The sequence below is a fragment of the Panthera tigris genome, chromosome D3 (genome assembly GCF_018350195.1).
Source record: "Panthera tigris isolate Pti1 chromosome D3, P.tigris_Pti1_mat1.1, whole genome shotgun sequence".
In the NCBI taxonomy this organism is placed as follows: Eukaryota; Metazoa; Chordata; class Mammalia; order Carnivora; family Felidae; genus Panthera; species Panthera tigris.
The window spans coordinates 81876821-81894218 of record NC_056671.1 but is presented as its reverse complement, the minus strand read 5'-3'; the positions used below and the strand labels follow the sequence as shown (position 1 = coordinate 81894218).

Sequence of the window (17398 nt, the reverse complement as noted above, 5' to 3'; positions counted from 1 at the left end):
CTTAAAATATCCAACATGACGATTTTTGCATTTATTATTGAGGCTATAGTGATCTAGAAAAATGAGAAAACAAAAATCTGTTTGATTCAGTAGGACTTCTAAATAAACAGGTTTCCAAAAACAACAACAACAACAACAACAACAAAATGTAGTCATGGATTGATTTTAGGATTTGCTTATGTCTATATCTTTATATTTTAAATGTAAATAGAAATCATCTAAGGTGTTGTGAAGAAGTCTCAAATAAAATGTCTGAATAAAATACATGTTCAAAGTAGAGATTTTTTTGCCCACATTGAACAGTAACAGAAGGAAAGTGTTAACATTTGCCTTAGGAAGTAAAAAATATGCCGTATAAATGACAAATGTTGTAACCTTCACCTCTATTATGCTGGTCTTTCTTTTCCTTCTCCAGTCCTGCTAACTAAAGCACTAATTCAAATAGTGCTTTCCAGAATTATTAGAATATGATATGTGTAATAGTAGACATAAAAAATGCAAGCCTGCAACCGTTCCCTATTTTTTCTTAAAATGGTTGCTAACTAGTTTTTGTATGAAATATATTTTGAGTAACTGTATTAAATCATAAAAATAAGGATTTCAGACTTTGCATTAGAAGCAGGGTATACTAATCATATATGTACGAAGGAGTTTATTTTATGACCCTAAGCTGGCCCCAGCATCTTTTTGGCTCACTTGCATTGCACTGTATTTGTGAAAAGAGGCATTTGAGACAAAATGTTCCTTACTTAATTGGGGCGCCTGGGTGGCTCAGTTGTTTAAGCATCTGACTTCGGCTCAAGTCATGATCTCATAGCTCATGGGTTCGAGCCCCACGTTGGGCTCTGTGCTGACAGCTCAGAGCCTAGAGCCTGTTTCGGATTGTACATCTCCCTCTCTCTGCTCCTTCCCCAGCTCACACCCTCTCTCTCTCTCTCTCAAAAGTAAATAAACATTAAAAAAAAACTAATCGAATAAAAAAATTGTCCTTATGTAGATATTTTTTGGAAGGCAACTAAAATACCCATTTCATAATTATGATTCAATAAAGTCTGGAAAAATTGAGTTTTGCAGATACTCGGTTAGCGCTGAAAGAGTCATTTCTTGATTCATCCATTCATTCTTACTTTCCTCCATTCATTCATTTATACATTTAGAAGATACATACAATTGCTTAATAGGTGGGATGTTCTACAAAGGGACTTGGCAGTAAACAAAGCAAGTAAGGTCTCTAACTTCAGAGAACTTAGTCCAGACGGAGTGATCACCTTTAAATTAGTAACTAAACAGATAAACTCTCCCAGACAACAAGAAGAACGACAGAGATTCTGTCACCTCGGAGGAAGTACTTAAATTATTCCGGAGGATAGACACCTAAAAGATGTTCAAATAAGTCTGAAAGTGAAGGGGAAATTGTTCCCAGCAGAGGAAACAATGTGTGCCTCAGGCCTTAGATGGAAACAGCTTAGGAAGCAGGTGGCGCTCAGGAAAACACGTGGCTTCGGGACAGCAAGGGGAGGGACGGAGGGCGGTGAGAGACCCTAGCACATTTTAGCTGGAGCCCATCGGCAGGCTGCATTCTGGACTCCGTTGCTGTGTCGGGAGACATTGCAAACCACTGTAATATTTTAAGAAAGGAGGTAAAAGGATCGTATTTTCTTTTAAAGAATCGACCACGGCGGATTGGTGAGAAAGCTATTTATAGCAATGGTCTATGAATGACTTGGGCACTCTAATCGTAACTGCTTACTCTCATTTAACACTAAATTTTTATGTGCGAGGCAGTGTGTAAAGAAAATGTTTTGGTATTATTTCCACACGGTAACATTAAAAAAGACTGCTCGTATCACTTTTATGTATGGAGAAACTGAAGCCCAAGCGACACTAAATAATTTGCTCAAGGTCGTAACGCAGATAAGTGGACGAACTGGGAGAAAACAATAAACTGTCTTCAGAATTTTTGCTTTCAATCAGACATTATGCAGACCAGGACTTAGGTACAGAGATCATACGCAGTAGATAACTTGAGAGGTACTTACAGGTTGAATTCATTGATTGATCTATGGCATATGTGGAGTAAAGGGAAGAGTGTTCAAGTTTTTGTAGCTGGATGCATGGCGGTAACACAGATGGAGAGAAGAAACATTAACGCAAATGTAGCTTTTAAAGAAAATTATGAATTATAAATTAGGGATTGGGTTGCCAGTGAGATACCAAGGAACAGTGCATACCCGACGCAGTTGGCCACCACATTCTGCTAGTCAGAAGGGAAGACTTTCCTCAAGGTAACAACTTGGAATGATGGATGTAGAGATGCCTCTTTGTATCTCTAGGCACAGTTGAGCTAAAAGAGTGCAAAGAGACAAATGGAAAAGACCTGGGTTTTGCAAGGAAGAAAGAGCAGCCAAAATGCTCTAGTGACATGGAAACAAGTTAGAATGGAACCAGGAAAGTGACTGTCACCTGTGCCATGTCAAGAGAGTGTTTAAAGAAAGTGTGAGTGGTCAGCTCTGTCAGAATTTCCAGTATTATGATGTTTAAAGATTTAGTAATGCAGGAGTTACTGGTACCAGATTAGGAGTGATTAGGGGCAGGAATGGAAGGTGTTGGGAGAGAGGAAGTGCTATCAAATAATGTAAGCCATTAGTTTAAGAAATTTGCTGTAAAGGCGCAGAAAGACAGAGAATAGACGGCTGAAGGAAATTCTGGGGTATGGGGTGTTGCATTTTGTTTCCCTTTAAAACAAGAAAAACTTGGGGCACCTGGGTGGCTCAGTCGGTTCAGCGTCCAACTTCACCTCAGGTCATGATCTCGTAGTTCATGGGTTCAAGCCCCATATCAGGCTCTGTGCTGACAGCTCAGAGCCTGGAGCCTGTTTCAGATTCTGTGTCTCCCTCTCTCTGCCCTTCCCCCCAATCATGCTCTGTCTCTCTTTCTCTCTCTCTCTCTCTCTCTCAAAAATAAATAAACATTAAAACAACAGAAATAAAATATGAAAGTCCCTTTAAAAATAAAATAAAACAAGAAAAACTTATGCACGTTGCATGTCTTAGATTAAAATAGGAGAAAAGGGGAATTTAAGGATATGGGAGAGACATCATAACAGAGGAAGAATTTCGTGAGAATCTGGGGGGTGGGGAGGTAATGGCAATCCAGAGCATGGTGTGAGGAACCATGTATAATATTGGATTTTTAGACATGTGAATTATGTTTATGTTCATAAATCCAAACAGAAGTATATGATGGGTGCCCATGGGTTACAAAACAAAGTTAAGCAAGAAAGGGACTATGGAACAAAATTATGAGAAAAGTAAACAAGATGTGGAGAAAAATAGGGAAAAAAAAGTGGAGAGAAGAGGATAGAGGCACCTGGGCGGCTCAAGTTGGTTGGCCATCTGACTCTTGATTTCAGCTCCGGTCATGATCTTGCTGTCATGGGATCGAGCCCCACGTCAGGCTCCACGCACAGAGCCTGCTTGGGATTCTCTCTCCCTCTCTCTCTGCCCCTCCCCCACTTGTTCTCTCTCTCCCTCTCTCTCTCTCTCTTTCTCTCTCTCTCTCTCAAATACACAAATAAACATTTTTTAAAAAGAGAAGAGGGATAGGTAAAAGGCCAATGGAAAAAAAGAAAATTGGTGGAACTAGATATACACTTATTCACATAGTGTTGACTATTATTAATGCCTCAGTGCTACTGTGCCATCAGTGTGTGTTAATTAATGTACATTTTTTCCCACCAAATCATCGGCTGGGGGAAGAACTCCTATTCAAATTCTCACAAAGCACATACTATAGTGGTGACCTCTCAACCCCTTCATTTTGAAAAGACAATGCTCATTTGGGAAAATTTATATTGGTCTTTAGGCATCCTGTTTAAAAACACACAAGTTTTTGGTGCGTACAGAGTCGATTGTCTTATGCCTAAAAAGGAAACAAATAGATGTTAACTAAGTTTGAGTAATTACTCTTGGGACGTATTGGAACGTAGCTGGGCTGCACAATAACGAGTGTCGGATGTCATTATGAACAGGCCTGGTGGCAGTCGCTTAAAATGCAACATACAGAATAGTTATCAGGTAGGTGGCGATCACACATGAATGTCTGCAAGATGCCTAGGAGAAAAACACTGATTTCATCCTGATGCAAACTTGGGTCCCTGTGACTTGGGGAGATATCTCTGGGAACAAAAATATACACATCTCCAAAAATGCCATAGCTCAATTAATTAACTTATTTTCTAATTAACGTGTTTATTTCAGCTCAAGTTAGTTAACATACAGTGTGGTATTGGTTTCAGGAGTAGAACCCAATGATTCATCACTTCCATACGACACGGGGTGCTCATCCCAACAAGTGCCCTCCTTAATGCCCATCACCCATCTGACCCATCCCCCACCCACTTGCCTTCCAGCAGCCCTCAGTTTGTTCTCTATATTTAGGAGTCTCCTATGGTTTGCCTCCCTCTCTGTTTTTATTTTATGTCTTAATTAGTTCACAAGCAAGTAAAGCTGACACAGAAATCTTGAGTCCTTTAAGGACTCAAAAGTGGGTTTAGTGATGAAAAACCACTGATGTTGCGCAGGCTTAGGGATAATTTTGTCAAACACAAATGGGACAGCGGTATTTCCAAATTGAACTTTGTTTTATATCAGTGTGATCCCATAAGTAATCAAAGTAACAAAAGTCCACTTATGTGATAACTACTCACCGAGCGCCCAGCGTGCGGTAGGGTCTCTTCTAGGAGCTGCGGCAACGCTGGCGAACGATGCAGGGTGAACTGCCCTCTCCAGCTTTCACCTGAGAGGACCCCAAATTGCTTAGTAAATACTGCACAAGGCCTGTGACTCTCATCCCTATTCCCATACAGTTCCAAAATTCTGTTTGCCCCCAAACGGACCTCTTCTATTTTGTATATGATTTCCAATTGTGAAAACAGGAAGTACATGAAGGAACTTACATCTGAGGCTTATGCAAATCCAGTGCTAGCCCAGAGCTCCTTCAGGACTGGAGGGGGCTCCATTCTGCCTCTACCTCCTCTCTCTCTTAGTATACAACAAGGACTTGATTTGGAGCCACCAGTAGTCCATTAATACTAGAGTACCGGTAAAGCTTTTCTCTTTGAGTTGGCAAAACTCACTTCCTTACTATGTTCTTACTTGGTTGGCCTTTTTCTCTGTGCTCACCAGGCAGGGAGAGATCTCCGGGGTTCCTACCTCTTCCTATGATGACAATTGACCCATGGGATCAGAGCCCCACCATTATGATTTCACTTAACCTTGATTACCTCTAAAGTCTCTGTCTCTGAATACAGTCACATTGGGGGTTAGTACGTCCTCAACATGTGAATTTTAGAAGGGACAAAACTCAGTACAAAATGCGTAGTGATCAACTGTGAGTAATTTTGCTAACTAGAGAAATCTTTTTTTTTTTTTTTTAAACATTTTATTTATTTTTGAGACAGAGAGAGACAGAGCATGAACGGGGGAGGGGCAGAGAGAGAGGGAGACACAGAATCGGAAGCAGGCTCTAGGCTCTGAGCCATCAGCCCAGAGCCCGACTTGGGGCTCGAACTCACGGACCGCGAGATCGTGACCTGAGTTGAAGTCGGACGCTTAACCGACTGAGCCACCCAGGTGCCCCTAGAGAAATCTTTTAATAATATTTTTCAATGTCCAATTTGAAATGAAAATGTGCCTAGACACGTGTGTATGAAGCTAGTTCTGTTAATAGGGAAACAAACTCAAATTATCAACTGTAGTGTATTTTCAACGCTCAGTGTTTTTTTTAATGTTTATTTATTTGTTTTGAGAGAGAGAGAGCATGAGCAAGGAGGAGACAGAGAGGGAGAGAGAGAATCCCAAGCAGGATCCTTGCTGACAGTGGAGAGTCCGATGTAGGGCTCCATCCCACAAACTTGTGAGATCATGGCTTGAGCCAAAATGCAGAATCGGACACTTAACTGACTGAGCCACCCAAGCACCTCAATGTTCAGTATTAAAAAAAAAAGAAAAGAAAAAAATCTTTTAGGAAAATGACTCTTTGAATTTCAAAAACCAAAATTCCAGGTAAAAAAAAATAGATAAGAAAACAATGCAGTATAAAAAGAAAAATAATCTCAGAAGTAGTTTCAAGAAGGAGGCTGAGAACCAGGAAACCTAAATCACAAATTTTAATTCTAATAATGTAAAACACATTAGGAATGCTATATATCAATACAATAGGTGAAAAAAAAAATAACACCTACAGTAACAGCTAAAACTCGATTTCAACCAAGGACATATGTTCCAGAAAACATTAATTTGAAGTAGGAAAAGGCCAATATTTCTTCAAGGAGTTTGACCTATTTGCTATATTCTGTATATTCTTTTTATTGTCACACAGAACATCGGTACTTTAAAATTCATAAGAGTGAGGTTAAATTATCTTTTGTTTCAGAATGATATTCTTATTTGCTCCATCAGCAACAAGTGGGGTCACCTTGTTAATCACCTTTGGAAACTTTGACTTTTATCACCAAACATTCATTTTGTTTATGTTCTCTTCGATTATGTCTTGTTTTTTGTTTTGTTTTGTTTTGTTTTGTTTTATTTCTAGTGGAACAAGTTTGAGCTTAACGGCTTTGAGAAGGGCGATCGTGTCTCTTTGGAGAGCCATCAGGAAACCCTTCATGCTGTCAGGACTTGGGTATATGAGAAAAGGTGCAAACTATTCTCTCCGCTTTAGAAATTTCAAGGCTATCATTGCCGCAGAGTCTCTGGTTACTGTCAATCTTTGATATTAGAAGTAAAGTCCATTAGCTAAACCTGGTCCTCTCTTCCCAGCACATTCTGTACAGTATCGAGGCTGGGGCTGGTGATAGAGTAGTTCTACCAAATATAAATAAACCGCACCCAATTTTAAATTTAGAAATGTTATGCTAATGTATACATTACTTCTTTATATTTACATGAGATGAGCAGGATCTACAGAGATTTTATATTCATAGAGAAATTTATAATTAAAGAGGCTATTGCACATGTGATTGCTGTTAATGTAATATGCGTCTTCTCCTGCAAAAGTAACCTACATCAATAATTTGTGAGTTTTCAGGCAATATCCACAAAACAAAGACTACCATATTCTTGAATAGCACATATAATAGAAATGATAACATTTACAACCTGAACGTTTTCTAGCTTTATCACATATTTATCACTGTGTCCCATGATGAAGTTATCACATCCTGTGCTGCACGCGCATCATCAGCTGTCTTCACTTTATCCTTTATTTTTTCATTCATTTATTCATTGTTGGTCAGGCTCCTTTTCAGTGATTTCAGAGAATTCCGAATCGCTGCATTAGTAATATAGACTCTCATTGACTATATGTAAAGGAGAGCTTTCTAACAAAGATCCCTGTCAAGTGCCTGATGACAGGGCAGTACAGTACCTTTCACTGGCCAACAGGTGAGAGAATGGAAATGTCTGGAAGAAATGAGCTTTAGCTGATTCTGATCTTTCTCTGAGGGCTCCTGGGCTGCTGTCTCTATCGTGCTTGCGGTTGATGACTTCTTTTATCAGGAAATTCAACACCCTCAGTGAAGAGAGTTTACAGTCCCATGAGACCAAGCTGCGCTACTAATCCTCAGTTAGTGCCTGTGGCAGGGGGGGAGCCATTTAGCCATATAACTCCTACTCTTACACAGGCTTCCCTATACATCATACAACAGAACTCACAGTGAGATGGGAATGTTGCTAAGCTAAAAAAGACAGAATGTAGCAAAGGCATTAATTTTTATGTCATTACCAAAAAAACAAAATGTACTGCCTATCTAAAAACATTAGCTACTGGAAGAATATGGAGTTATTAAAAGTCTCAGTAAATACAAATATAACAGGGAGCCACTGGAAATATTGGTGCGTATATTCCAGTCTGAATTTTTTGTGTGTTCTATAATTTTTATCACAAATTACATATATACGTGTGTGTGTGTTCTATAATTATATCACAAATTACATATACATATGTGTGTATATATATATACGTATATATATACATATATATATACGTATATATATATATATATATATACGTATATATATATATAAAATCATACTCAACACATCGCCAAAATACTAATTTTAAAGCTTAACTAAGGCACAAATGAAAGGCTGTAGAATGGAGAATTCCAAAAATATGGGGGGAAAAATATCTCCAAGGAGAAAATTCAGTTCTACCTGTTGCTAACAGCAGTTGATCAGACTTTTAGTTTGTTTAGTTTTTTTTTTTCCCCCAACTCGACCTTAATGGCGTCATTTTGGACTTTGGCTATTATTGTTGCAGCTGCCTTGATTTCTCCTCTGCATTATAATTACCACTAAAGGAAATGGGAGGTGGTAAAGCACTATTCTGTCTAATCTCCTTTGATTTTCTTCTTCAGAACTTATTTTTCCCCTTTAAACCCTTGCTCCACATACTTTATTTGTGTTACCGCACAAGCTGTGGGACATAATAAGCAGCATTTTAGCACCATTCTGTTCTTTACTCATGGTGTATAAATCACAGCAGAGTTGCTAACAGCTTGTGACTGACAATCTTCCTTGATAGACAATCTGTGATCCTTTCAGCCTTTTACTAATAAGCTCATTAGGCGAGAATGGCTAGAAATCCTTTCTGGGATATAGCAATGAACCGCAGCAAATTCAGTGCATGTCTGACCACTCAAACTTTAGAGAATCAATCTTTCCTCAATCAAAACTTTGTCAAGTCCTGCTGAATGTCTGCTGAAGGTTACCGATTTTTTTTTAATACAAGTTTGTCAGAAAAATCAAGGAAGCTTTCCGATCTAATATAAGTCAAGAGGAAATTTTTCTGAAGCGTTGTTGTTGTTTTCTTTTAATTTTTGTGAATCAACATCTGAAAAATGTTCATCAAGTGTTCAAAGTTGTCATGACTTTCAAATTGAGAATCTGCGGCTCAGTAATGCAGAGACCAAACAAGATAAGAAACAGGGTTTGATGAAGATATTCAGATTTATATTATTTATTAGGTTCATGTGTATCTTGTAATGAATAGGGAAAAGTTTGCTGAAAATTACATAATTACAATGAGAAGAACTTATGTTTTATGCACATTAGTTCATGATAAATTAATATCCTTTTATTGAAAATATATCAATGTAAAGTTTATGCACTCATATGTGGATATAATACAATTATATTATATACATATTTTTTAACTAAATCTTATTCTGAGATTCATACCACATACTACAAAATAAAAATCTAGTCCCAGTTTTATCACTGGACCACATTAGTTGAAATCTACCTCTGACATGAATGATTTTCTATGGTATTTTATTTTTTTGACATTACAAAAACAGGACTGATAGAAGCTGTCAGAAAATGCACAAAGGTTATTCTTCTCCCCATTAATGGAGTGACTCAAATCTGTAGAATTTTGAGAAAATACAGATCAGGAACCAAAGTAGCTAAAAATGAAGGAAGTTTAATGTTAGAGGGGAATCCAAGAAAGGGCTAGCAGTTAACTAATTAGAACTAGAAATCCTATAAGTCTGAAAAACTAGAAATCCTAAGTCCTATAAGTCTTTTTCATATTTAATTTGATTGGAATAGCGTTTTAATATAATATTGATGGTCATGTTACATGATGATCTATAGTGTTCTAAGCTAATTGATATTGATAATTAACCCATTAATACATGGATTGGAAGAAGATAAATCTAAAAAGAAAATATAATACTGTTATATGTTCAAGTGTTTTTTTAATCAAGAAAAAAACCAAATAAAACTAAATTAAAACTAAAACATCCATTTGAAAAAAAAAACAAATTCAAATATGTATTAAGGTAGCAAGTAGTAAGCATTGTTCAACTTTTTAAGTATTTGAGAAATTAGAAATATTTTACAAATGTAACCCATTCTATTAAGACCAGAGGTGGTAAGTCTTACATTTGTACGGTTTCAAAAGTAAATGTCAGGTGAACCCTCTGTTTGAAATTCTAATTCTTATCAATCTCACAAGTAGAAATATTCCCCAACAGAAGTGAATCAGTAAAGAGGACTTATCAATTGGAAGACAGAATTCCTAACCACACAAGTCCATTGTCAAGGTGACCTGACTTCATGAGATTGATGTTCTACTTCGCCTACCTACTCCAATTAATATTCAAATTGCCTATACAGTCAGGCTTGGACATGATATTAAGCCTCTCACCACCCCTGTTATTTGCATAGTTTTGGCAAGATTTCTGCCTGCAAATAACTAAAAACACAATATTAATCTGTAATCTTACCAAACTCCAATAAATTATTGGGTCACAAATTACTAAAGTGATTGCAATTTCCTCTCATTTTTATTTTTCTCCAGGGACTATACAGGCACAGTTAATTACTAAGTCACTATTATTTACAATGATGTTAAGACATTTTATGGCATAATAAATATAGTCTAAAATTCCATTTAGGAACACATATTACTTCTAAACACATAAATATTGTTTTATTTTTATCATTTTATTATAATTCTAATTAAGTAAATACTACCTAATATCAAGGTAATTGGTTGTATGAACTACAAGCATAGTAGTGGTAAAGCCCCTAGAGTTCACATAAAACAAATCTTATGAAAATTGATTAAAGCTGACAGATCACTACCAGAAGAAATAAACTTAATTTATTCAACAAACTAGGAATAAAGACTAAAGGAAAAATCAACAAAGTTAAAATCGTTATGACTTATTGCTGTATAGAATCTTTCCAAGTCTACTACTGAATGCGAATTTAATACTTAGTGCCACGCAAGAAAATGATATGCTCTTACTCTGAGACTCAAAACCGTTGCATTTCTTCTGGTAGAACAAAAAACCTACAAGAAGTGGAGAGAATACACAGAAGAGAAAACTTGATAGACACTGCTTTGCACCAACTAGCTTCATACAATGAAAAAGTAAATTGGACACACATCTCTCTGTGTCTCTCTCTTTCTTCCCTTCCCCCAACCCCATCTCCTGCCCCCTTATTGAGAAAGTATTCCTTCCTAAATTTTGCAAGGAAAGTCAAGGAAGAACATTTTTTTTAATGTTTATTTATTTTTGAGACAGAGAATGAGAGAGACAGTGCAGGAGATGGACAGAGAGAGGGAGACAGAGAATCCCGAGCAGGCTCTGTGCTGTCATCTCAGAGTTCCATGCAAGGCTCGAACCCACAAACTGTGAGATCATGACCTGAGCCAAAATCAAGAGTCAGCTGCTTAACCTACTGAGCCACCCAGGCGCCCCAAGGAAGAACGTTCTTAAAGGTGCCACTCACTCTCCCACAATCCTACTAACAAAAAATAAAAATAAGTTAAAACTCTATTTTTAACAAATAAGTACATACACAGTTACCGTTACCATACTTTTGAGTTTCATGAAACAGAAGAATCCAGACTTGAGCGAGGAAATAGCCTGAGGACAAGTGTGAAAATATTCAGTCTTCAAACAGAAAACGCACGACCCTGAATTTGGGTGTCATGATCCTAAAAGTCTTAGACTCAAGGCATGAACACAACTGAGTGACTATGGAAGAACCCGACAAAAAACTAAGGCAACTCAAGTGGACGCTAAATAACTAGAATATGCGGAGGTAAAGGTAGCAGGAGCTAGACACGTACTTCTCCTCCCTTCTTACCTGCTCTCCAGGAAATGGATGGTGCAGGAATGGAAGCTGCTCGAAGGAGACAGTTGAGGCAGGGGATCCTCTGCCGGCAGCCATTACATAAACCGGGAGGAAACAACTGCAAATCACACAATGTGGATAAGGATTTGTATTCAAAATACATCAAGAACTCTTTCTGCTCAAGAACTAGAGGACATCCAGCCCAAATGTACTTTAAAAGTGCTCTTTTTTGGGGGCGCCTGGGTGGCTCAGTCGGTCAAGTGACTTCAGCTCAGGTCATGATCTTGTGGTTCGTGAGTGCAAGCCCCGCTTCAGGCTCTGTGCTGACAGCTCAGAGCCTGGAGCCTGCTTGGGATTCTGTGTCTCCCTCTCTCTGTCTCTCTCTCTCTCTCTCTCTCTGCCCCTCCTTGCTCTCTCTTTCTCTCTCTCTCTCAAAAATAAATAAACCATTAAAAAATTAAAATTTAGAACCCAATAGATTGAGGGGCACCTGGGCGGCTCTGTCAGTTAAGCATTCCACTTAAGCTTGGGTCATAATCTCATAGTTCATGAGTTTGAGTCCCACATTGGGCTCTGTGCTGACAGCTCAGAGCACGGAGCCTTCTTTGGATTCTGTGTCTCTCTCTTTCTCTGCCCCTTCCCTGCTCATGTTCTCTCTCTCTCAAAAATAAATAAACATTTAAAAAAAAACGTGCTCTTAAAGAATTTCACCATCAGGGTGCCTGGGTGGCTAAGTCTGTTAGGTGTCCAACTTTGACTTGGTCTCAGGTCACGATCTTGCAGTTCTCGAGTCCTAGCACCACGTCAGGCTCCGTGCTGGCAGTGCTGAGCCACTTTGGATCTTCTGTTCCCCTTTGTCTCTGCCTCTCCTCTGTGTTCTCCCTCTCTCTTCTCTCCCCCCTCTTCTTTCAAAAATAAATATACATTAAAAAAATAAAATAAAATAAAATAAAATAAAATAAAATAAAATAATGAAGAATGTCATCATCATTAGTCATTAGGGAAGTGAATATTAAAGCCACAATGAGATGCTATTTTACACCCACTAGAATGGCAATCATGCAAAGAAAGAAAACAAATATTGACTAAGATATGGATAAACAGAAACCTTCCTATATTGCTGGTAGGGATGGAAAATGTTGCAGCCACTTTGGAAAATAGTTTGGGATTTTCTTAAAAAAGGTCAACATGTATTTTCCATAAACCCCAATAATTCCACCTCTAGGTATCCACCCAAGAAAAATGAAAACATATGTACCCACAATGATTTGTATGTATGAAATAAAACCATTGTTGTTCATAGTTCCAAAGTGGCAATAATACGAATGCCCATCAACTGGCAAATGGATAAACGATGTGATCTATCCAAGCAATGGAATCATATTCAGCAATAAAAAGGAATAAACTTTAAGCATAAGCTACAACACAGATGAGCCTAAATTAAGTATGCTAAGTCATGGGCAGGAAAACTTACAGTCAGGTTTTCAGCTTGCTAGGCACGTTAAATCTCTGTAACATTTTTTTTTTTCTTTTCTTCCTACAATGCTTAAAAAGGTAAAAATTCAGCTTACAGGTGATGGGCTTTATTTGGCCCACAGGCTGCAGTGAAAAAAGCCAGATATGAGTAAGCACAACATTCAAAGGAGTATCTGTCGTGTGCTACTTTTTGTGTAAGAAAAAACAAACAAACAAAAATGTTGGGATAAGAAATACACCTGTATATGCATATTTGTGCAAGAAAAGAAACACAGGGAGGCTGAATCTGTACCCAATGAACTCGATTCTCTGCAGGGAGCTTGGGACAATGGGTAAAATGGATGAGAGAGGGACGCTGCTTAGAGCTTTCCTCCGCATAGAGTTCTTTTAGAATCATGCCAGGGGTTTCATACACAAAAATAAAGTCACATCAGCAATGTGGGTGACAAACAGGTACACTACAAATACAAACAAATAGATTCTACTGTATTTAAAATGAATAAGGTAACTCTGCTAAAGAAGAGAACAAACTAGACCAGGTATGTTCTGAAAACCATATATACTCTCAAAAGACAAAATGAGATAAAATGAACTATAAAACATAGGAGCTTTTCTGCGAATCTGTGAAAGTGTTTTAAACTTTAAAAAATTATTGATAAAATATTTTAAGATATTTTCACCATTTCTATTTTTAAAATTAGTAGATAGATATCATAATGAGGCAATCAGCAAGCTACATTACCTGTACCCCAAAACAGTTTCTTGATTTGGGGCACAGGAAGCTCTCAAGTCTTTGTGATAGTCTGAGAAAGGAGCACTAATAGATATAATAGGTGACACAGCTCCTTAAATTTATCATTGATTTTCCTCTTTTTTTTTTCTACTAACAACACTTCTGTCAGGACATTGTGGAGCCAGACAAGATCGCAAGGTGGTAATAAGTTGAAGATTTTGAGTAAGTCAAGCCTGGAAGTAAAATTTGCTTCTATTTATCAGATTTGAACTCTAGGAAATTTATACAAGCCCTAATATCCTCAGTTTCCTTTTTATAAGTTAAAATAAGCACTCTTCTAGGTTAGAAGCCACAAACATTAAGTTAAATAATTAATTTCAAACACCAAAAATGAATCAAAGTATATGCTAGGCCTTTGGGAAATGAAGATTATTTTCAATTGTTTGTATTTGAGTACAATTGTTTGTGGGTGAGCGGATTATCTTTTGTAACTACTAATGCATTTTAGTAAAAGACGTGCATAGCAAAAGGAAGACTAAGGAATTTTGTTGAATTATGAAATGGAGAAACTGTCTCTTTCTTCGTAGAAGTACTCTCTTGGATCTGGCGCAAGGGAAAATGTAACAAAACATTTGGAAGGAAAGAGGACGTGGGCAGTAACCGAGATAGAGTGTGAGAAGAGAAAAGTGTCTTTAAGTGAAAAATCTGTTGTGCAACCAGGAAAGAAAACGATGTCACGGGATAAAGTAATGAAAGTTTCTTTAAGCCAACAAGTGATAAATTGCCATAAGAGCTTTTTAGCTACAACACTAGGTTTAATCATGTTGGGAACTAAAAGGATCCCAAATGCATAAAATTTTCCTTAACCAAAATGAAATTACACCATCAAATGTGAACGCTCCATACGCAAGACAGTGCAAGCTGGAATATTTATGAGCCCCCATTTGTAAATGACACAGCGTGATTGCTAGAAACACGACTAAATATGCAATTCTAAGAAAAAAAAAAAAGAGCCCAGTAGACATTTTGCTCTTGGGAACTTGGGAGAGTTCGAGGCATTTAGGTGCTCTTTATAGCCTAAGGGAATGGGAGGTGCCATTTGTGGATCCTTATAGCTCAGGATCTACGTGACTCATTTTTTTTTTTTAGTCACCTGTGAAATGGTGAGTTTAGGATAGAGGTCTCAGTGCCTCTTTTTGCCAGAGGTCTATTCTGTGTAAAGATAAGTAACTAATGAATTGTGTAATACACTAAATAAAAGTAAATCAAATTGATTTTAACAATGTTTAAAATAAATTTACCAGAAGAAATAGATAATAAAATGAATGGACTGCTCAAAAGATCATCCTCAACAGATAGTGCAATCAACAATAAAATAGAGAAAAGGATTTTGAAAAACTATATTCCTAGACGCTAACTGTTGGGTCCATGAAGTGGATCATCAGTGATATTTTATTCTATTTCACACTTTGCTCTTCTGTGTGTCCTCAGATTTATTGTGCGGTGAAATACGTAAAAAAAATTCATCCTTTACTAAAATCTATCATCATCTGTGATACATAATGTTGATGACAATACATTTAGGGTGCTTTAATAACGACAAAAAGCAATGCATATGGGAAACCTAGAATATCTCATATTAAGGGTAGACATATGATGCAATGGGTTCTTTTTCTCCTACATGGAGCTGATTCTACTCTGTGAATCATTAGCAAGCCCCGCATGGCTTGTGGCAATTGTGCTTACCGCCAGTTTCCGTAAACTCTCCCTTACGAATAGTCTGGCTGGGTTACAACACGTGTGCTCTCAAGGATTCTCCGATCAGTAGCGATGTGAATACTCCAAATTCCTGCAGTGGCTCTGTGATTATCTGTAGCATCTCTGCAGACTTGCTAGAAAACTCTACCCCCGGGACCAAGGACGGGAAAGAAATAAGGAAGCATTTTCCTTTCATCTCTCATTTGCTTGCCACTTGGCTACTGCCCCGTGACTTACACGATTGGAAGATTAGGTATTGAATACAGTTTTTTATGTGCCGTTTTTAAAATTATTTTCCACTTCTGAAGTCAACTTTCCACATTCTTAGTGATTCATTGTGTTTTGACAATGTCTTGTGGTAAAAGCTTAAAACGCTGGCCACGTAAAACATTATTTTTAATAGGTACTTCTCTGATAAGTCTGTATTTTATTGGCCTGCAGGAAAAGTGTCTCCATTAACCACACCCCTTTGGGACCCGATCACGTGCTGCGACAGCTTTCTGCAATCCCCTTGGAAGGACTGGCCATGTGACAGGTGTGCCCAGTGGAAAGTGCGCAAGCGCGGATGCAGCGGGCTGGCCTCTCTGCGCCTCTCTTAGGTCTTCAGCGAAAGCCCTCTAGCTCATCAGCCAAAGGACCCAGTGAAGGGCGGGGAGAGCCCAAGGAGGGGCCTGCGGGACCCTTCCCGCTCCCAGCCAACCTACCCACCTCTGAGATGCAGACAAGAAACTTGCATAAGCCACCGAGATTTGGAAGTCACTTGTTAGGGCGCTTAGCATATTTTACAAATATGCCTTTTGCCAGTTTTGGTGTAAAATCAAGCAGGAGCTGTTACTGCCTTAACTAATATGCTTATGACATGCGGTCCCATAAACTAGAAGCCCATGTGTCAACCTGCACTTTGAATGATACCATGGGCAGCAAGCGGCGATAATCAAATTTGAGCTATTACATTTCTGATTCCATTTACATAATATAAACCACATGGGGTGGAGAGGTTATATCTGGAGCAGGAGAGGATGATTAGGTTTTTTAAACAAATTGCACATAGAAGGTATAATCAGGATTGGATTGGCTCATGGAACAAGAAGGTCTTTCCTGCCAGAGTCTGGCCTTAAAGGTTTGAAGAAACTCCAGGCTCACTCTCCGCGGCCCTTACAGTCCTTCCTAAGCTGGGGTACTCTTTTTTATTTCCTTTATAGGCTTATAAGATTTCATAATATAGTATTGTTTTCATTTAAAGTTGCTTTAGAAAATACATTACTTATGGTAATTCGCACTGCACTATAAAGAGCCATGGAAGAAATAAACTGTTTCCGGATAATATGTAATCTGGGTTGTATCGCACTTTAAAAGCTAACAGGTGTTTTCTTGTTTTGTAACTAGGTACTGAGTATTCCATGAGGAACTCTGTCTCTTACACAACGCACGTTCATATGTGTGCACACACATATGTACACGCAGATACTCACTAAATAACAAGCCAGCCTCCCCCGCTGCTGAGTTAATGGCTGAGGATGTATCTTTCTGGAGATCTTTGCACCACTTTTTCTTTTTCTCGTGAAAACCACAAACAACAAGACAGTGGACAACTTAGAGGTGGTTCCTTAGGGCTCCGTAGGACCTGTGACAGGTGTTTCTTTCTCCTCACAAAAGCCCTCGGAATTACCTAGAGAGAGAGGACGGATTAGATTTTGTGGGATAAATACTAGTTTGCTTTTTACAACACTGATTCCCAACATCATATCATTTATCATTCCCATCACTTATCAGC

The 17398-nt window shown here is 38.1% G+C and overlaps 2 long non-coding RNA genes across 8 annotated transcripts in view; one reads left to right on the top strand and one right to left on the bottom strand.

Annotated features, from left to right (window-relative positions):
• The window catches only part of LOC122232597, a 39790-nt gene extending 34580 nt beyond the window's left edge, over window positions 1-5210 (bottom strand). For 5 of the 7 annotated variants that reach the window (XR_006209947.1, XR_006209948.1, XR_006209945.1 and 2 more), the window contains exons 1-2: window positions 4958-5197; window positions 4709-4797 (exon numbers count right to left, since the gene is read on the bottom strand). This is a non-coding gene — a long non-coding RNA (uncharacterized LOC122232597). Of the gene's footprint in view, window positions 1-4708; window positions 4798-4957 lie in introns of all 7 variants that reach the window. The other 2 variants (XR_006209949.1, XR_006209946.1) reach the window with 2 other exon arrangements.
• A 116-nt stretch (window positions 5211-5326) lies between these two features.
• On the top strand, window positions 5327-16214 carry LOC122232549. The gene is made up of 3 exons (XR_006209902.1): window positions 5327-5391; window positions 14036-14088; window positions 16066-16214. It is a non-coding gene; the product is annotated as an uncharacterized LOC122232549 (long non-coding RNA).
• The last annotated feature ends 1184 nt before the right edge of the window (window positions 16215-17398 follow it).